Genomic DNA, 6,066 nt, shown 5'->3' on the forward strand with positions numbered 1-6,066 from the left:
GTTTTTAGCAAGTGTCTGGCGTTCGGCTTATAGTGCCAGCTGCCACTTATCTTACTTAAGTGCCTGGCGCTCGGCTAGAATGCCACTTGCCACTTGGCTTTAAGTTTTTAGCAAGTGTCTGGCGTTCGGCTTATGGTGCCAGCTGCCACTTATCTTGCTTAAGTGCCTGGCGCTCGGCTAGAATGCCACTTGCCACTTGGCTTTAAGTTTTTAGCAAGTGTCTGGCGTTCGGCTTATAGTGCCAGCTGCCACTTATCTTGCTTAAGTGCCTGGCGCTCGGCTAGAATGCCACTTGCCACTTGGCTTTAAGTTTTTAGCAAGTGTCTGGCGTTCGACTTATGGTGCCAGCTGCCACTTATCTTGCTTAAGTGCCTGGCGCTCGGCTAGAATGCCACTTGCCACTTGGCTTTAAGTTTTTAGCAAGTGTCTGGCGTTCGGCTTATAGTGCCAGCTGCCACTTATCTTGCTTAAGTGCCTGGCGCTCGGCTAGAATGCCACTTGCCACTTGGTTTTAAGTTTTTAGCAAGTGTCTGGCGTTCGGCTTATGGTGCCAGCTGCCACTTATCTTGCTTAAGTGCCTGGCGCTCGGCTAGAATGCCACTTGCCACTTGGCTTTAAGTTTTTAGCAAGTGTCTGGCGTTCGGCTTATAGTGCCAGCTGCCACTTATCTTGCTTAAGTGCCTGGCGCTCGGCTAGAATGCCACTTGCCACTTGGCTTTAAGTTTTTAGCAAGTGTCTGGCGTTCGGCTTATGGTGCCAGCTGCCACTTATCTTGCTTAAGTGCCTGGCGCTCGGCTAGAATGCCACTTGCCACTTGGCTTTAAATTTTTATAGTAGACCGTTGGAAAAGAAAGTTCTTTTTTGTAAATTTCAGTAACTTGCTCATTCATACGTATTTGATTGACAACAAACAACATCCAATTAAAGCCGGAACTTAGCTTTTATTGGTAGTACCTCTTCAGCGACGTGGCGTTTCAGGGCTTGCTGACCAACCTTCCCGCCATGGTTTCCAACGTATATGCCCCCTTGCCAATGACTTCTGTAATTCTGTATGGGCTTTCCCAGTGTGGCATCATTTTTTTGACCATCCCCACCTTTCTTTTCAGAACCAGATCGCCAGGGGCAAAATCCCTGTGTTTTACTCTCTTATTGTGACTATTCGCCAACACTTGCTGATACGATGCTAACCTTATAGCCGCTGCGTCCCTCCTTTCGTCTATCATATCGAGGTTCAATCTTAACATCTTGTCGTTCTGATCTCGACTCCATGCTAAGCTTCTGATAGTGGGGACTAAATGCTCAACCGGTATAACTGCCTCGGTATCATACGCCATTGCGAATGGGCTCTCCCCAGTCGGCCGCCTTGGGGTGGTTCTGTAAGCCCATAGAACGTTCGGGAGTTCATCCAACCACTTCCCCTTATGATCTTCCAGCTTCTTCTTAATGCAGGCGAAAATGGTTCTGTTTGTGATTTCCGCTTGTCCGTTGGCCTGAGGATGACTTACTGCAGCCAACTTCTGGTTGATTCCATACTCCTCCAGCAGCTTTCTTACTTGCCCGCTGTCGAGGTTTGTGCCATTGTCCATGACTATTGATCTGGGAACACCGAAACGGCAGATAATATTGTTCCAAATAAATCGTCTCACATGAGTCTGGGTCACGCTAGGATACGGTTCTGCTTCCACCCATTTAGTGAAGTAATCCGTGGCCAGTAACACATACTTGTTCTGAGCTCTTGCAGTTGGCAGAGGACCGACCACATCCATCCCCCATTGCGCGAAAGGCCATGGCGAGGCCATTACGTGCAATTCCTCAGGTGGTTGGTGAATCAATGGTCCATATCGTTGGCATTTATCGCACCTTCGAGAGAACTCCTCCGCATCTCTTGACATGTTTGGCCAGAAATACCCTTGTGTCATTGCTTTATGCGCTAACGACCGCCCCCCAGAATGATTGCCACACACACCCTCATGAATAGCTCGCAATACCTGCTGCGATTCCGCGGGGGTGACACATTTCAAGTATGGGCCAGAGTAGGACCTTCTGTACAGCTGGTTACGCACGATGGCGTACTTTGCAGCATTCTTTTTGAGTCTCCTAGCTTCATCCCTTTGCATAGGCAAAACGCCATCTCGAATATAGGTAATGATGGGGTCAATCCAACTTGGTTCATACTGTATAACGTTGACTTGCCAAGGGTCAGAGTCCAACGGTTCTTCGAAAATAGATGGCTGGGTCACTATTCCTACTGGAATCACCCTCGCCAATGTTTCACCGCAACTCGAAGCACTACATGCTAACCGGTCTGCATCTGCATTCTGTTCCCTCGGCAGCTGTATGAATTCAATCTTTGCAAAGTCCTTGGCTTTATGCAGAACGGCAGAGCGATATGCCCCCATCGTGTCATCCTTGGTTGCGTACTCACCATTTACCTGTCGAACAATGAGCTGCGAGTCACTATACACTGTCAAACTTTTGATCTGTAGCTCTCTGGCCAACTTTAATCCATTTAGCAACGCCTCGTATTCCGCTTCATTATTGGTGGCTCGGAACTCAAGTCTGAGTGCTTGGCTCAAGGAAGTACCCTCTGGGGTTTGCAGTTTGATCCCAATTCCAGCCCCCATCTGGTTAGAGGAGCCATCCACAAAAAGTTTCCAAGAGCCGCATCTAAGGTCTTCTTCCGTATCTTCGGCGTCACATTCTAGCAGGAAATCGGCCACCGCTTGCCCTTTAACAGCTGTTCTCGGCTCATACATTATGTCAAATGAACTCAACTCTATAGCCCACTTTGTCATTCTGTCCGAGAGCTCTGGTTTGTGCATAAGCGCTCTGATTGGGAAAGTTGTTAGAACAGCTATGGGGTGGGATTCGAAATAATGCCTCAACTTTCTTTTTGCATTTACAAGTGCAAGTACCACCCGTTCGGCCTTTGAGTATCTTTTTTCTGCCTCCGTCAGTGTTTTGCTTACATAAAATACCGGGTATTGCACCCCTTCCTTGCAACGAATTAGAACGGCACTCGTCGCGACACCAGATACTCCAAGATATAGAAATAACTTTTCTTCCGGATCTGAGGCTGACAGGACTTGTGGATTCTGCATATATTCCTTCAAATGAGTCAATGCTTGTCGTTGCTCATCCCCCCAGACCTGCCTTCCATGGCTCCGAATCGTGTCAAAGAACGGTTTGCAGTGATCTGACAATTTTGAAATAAATCGACTTAATGCAGCTATTCGTCCTGTGAGGGCTGCACCTCTCTGATCGTCTTTGGCTCGGCATTCTTAATCAAAGCCGCTGCTTGTGCGGGGTTAACTTCGATGCCTCTGCGGTTGACCACGTGTCCCAGAAACTGTCCGGAACTCACACCGAACGAGCACTTGGTTGGACTGAGCCTCATCCCATATCGCTTTAGTACATCAAATACATCTTGCAGATGCTTCAGATGATCATCCTTCTTCCTACTCTTTACCACCATATCATCAATATAGGCTTCCACAATCTTACCCATTTGATTCTTAAAAACTTTGCTAACAAGTCTTTGATAAGTTGCTCCCGCATTCTTTAGTCCGAAAGGCATAACTTTGTAGCAGTATGTTCCTCGCTCGGTGACAAAAGAAGTTTTTTCTTCATCTGCGGGGTCCATAGGAATCTGATTATAACCTGAATAAGCGTCCAGAAAGGTTAAACGCTCATACCCAGTGGTGGCATCCACCATTTGATCAATCTTAGGCAACGGGAAGCTGTCCTTCGGACAGGCTTTGTTCAAATTGGTGAAATCAATGCATACTCGCCATTTCCCATTCTTCTTCTGCACAACAACGACGTTGGACAACCAATCAGGGTAGTGCACTTCTCTGATAAATCCCGCATCAAGCAGCCTATCGACTTCTTCCGCCATGATCTGATTACGTTCTGGAGCAAATCTTCGCTGCTTCTGTTTCACTGGTTTGAAATTGGGATTGACATTCAGGGAATGACAGGATACGGAGGGACTAATTCCAGGCATGTCTAGGTGACTCCATGCAAATACGTCGGCATTGTGGGACAAGAAATCCACTAGCTCTTGCTGCTCTTCTCTGGTCAGTCTTATACCTACTCTGGTAGTTCGTTCTGGCCTGGACTGATCGATCTGCACATCCAGAAGGGGCTCCTCGGTCAAGTCGACTGACTCCTCCACCCTATTCTGCTCGAGCGGAGGTTCCTGTAATTGCTATCTGGGGCTTGCCGAACGGACGGGCGCCTTTCCTTTCCCAGCATGCTTTAGTGTGACAGAATAACACTCTTTGGCTGCAACCTGATCCCCCCGAATGTCTATCACTTTATCTCCATCGGGTCCGAGGCACCTCATGACCTGATGCAGAGTTGAGGGTACACCTTGGACTCTGTGAATCCATCCTCTTCCCATCAGGAGATTATACGAGGGTTGAATTTCCACAACCACAAAAGTTTCCATAAGAGCTCGTTCTGCAGCTTGAACTTCCACTTCCACCATCCCGACGGGCTCCACCCTCTTCCCATCGAACCCTAACAAGGGATTTCCGGTGGGCTTGAGCCTCTCTGGTTGAATCTCGAGCCTATCAAATGTGTCCCTCGGCATGACATTCGCACTGCTCCCAGGATCGATCAGAACTCTGCGCACCAAGCAGTCTGCTACTGTCAAACTGACTACCAACGGGTCTTCATGCGGCAGTTGAACACGATGCAGGTCTGTCCAGTCGAATTTTATCTGCATCGTTGGGCTCTGCTGGTGTAGAGTATTCACACTGCCGACCCTTTTCTTCATCTGCGCCTGCCGCAGGCGCGCCCGGAGCAGCTCATCTGACTCTTCACTAGGCTCGGGTCGACCATGGATAGCATTGATTATACGAACTGGTTGTGAATTGTGGGAGCTTTGTTTATGACTCCTTTTTATTTGTTCCACCGGTCGATTCTGCTCCATCGCCGAACCTTGAACATAACTCGCGAACTCCCCTCTAGCTATCAACATCTCCACTTGCTTCCTCAGGTTCCTGCATTCGTTAGTCTGATGACCGAAATCAGAATGAAAAGCACAATGTTTAGTTTGATCCCTCTGTTCGAGGGGTTGCCTAATTGGCAGTGGTGGATGAAACTTATCTTTGTTCTCCTGATACAACCTCGCCAGAGTGACCTTCAGCAGAGTAATCAGCTCTTCCTCCCTGGACCTTTTTTCTGCCTTCCAAAAGGTCTGACGTTGCGGCTGAGCCTGCTTCTGCCTGATCTTTGCCTTGGACTTTTCCTCGGTCGACACAAGCGACGTTGTCCGAGCATTAGCTGCATCCTCTTCTTCTAAGCGCACAAAGCCATCGGCTCTTTCATTGAGTTCATCCATAGTAGTCGGCGTGTTCACTACCAGACTGGTGTGAAACGGAGTTCCGCGTGTCATGGCTAACTTGAAGGCTTGAACTGCTGTAGAAGGGTGGCATTCGATCACCATACTCTTAGTGAGATTAAACCTGGTAAGAAAAGCCTGGAGACGTTCATCCTTGTGTTGCCTCATCGTGAATAGGCTCGAGATGTCCTTCGGCGGGCGCTTGTTCCCATAGTACTGGCTTATGAACCGATCGCACAGGTTTCTGAAACTACCAATGGAGCTCCTAGGCAAGTTTTTGAACCAGCTGAGTGCCGGTCCGGCTAGGCTTGTAGGGAAACATTTGCACATTAAAGAGTCGTTTTCCGTATTCAGGGCCATTTTCAACTGGATATGATACACATGATCGATTGGATCGGTCGTTCCGTCGAACAGAATAAAGACTGGCATAGCAAACTTCCTTGGATGCGGGGCATTCAAGATCTCGTCGGTGAATGGTGAATCCACCGTTCGAGCTGTGGATCGGAGGGCTTCATTCTCTCTCTGGAGTCCAGCGGTCGCTCTGTGAGTCACGGTTCTGCCCTCCAAACCGTGATGAGTAATAGTAACCATGGAGGGCCGGTAAGACGGATCGAACGATCGTTCCTCTATGAACTCTCTTTGCCAAGGCGACGCTACGCGACGGCGATCAACCTCCATCACTTCCTCTCGGTCGAACCTTTCCCGATGCGGATCAA

The sequence above is a fragment of the Cornus florida genome, unplaced genomic scaffold, assembly GCF_030987335.1.
Source record: "Cornus florida cultivar Cherokee Brave unplaced genomic scaffold, ASM3098733v1 CherokeeBrave_3.0.0_Hap2_Chr11, whole genome shotgun sequence".
NCBI classification, from domain to species: domain Eukaryota; kingdom Viridiplantae; phylum Streptophyta; class Magnoliopsida; order Cornales; family Cornaceae; genus Cornus; species Cornus florida.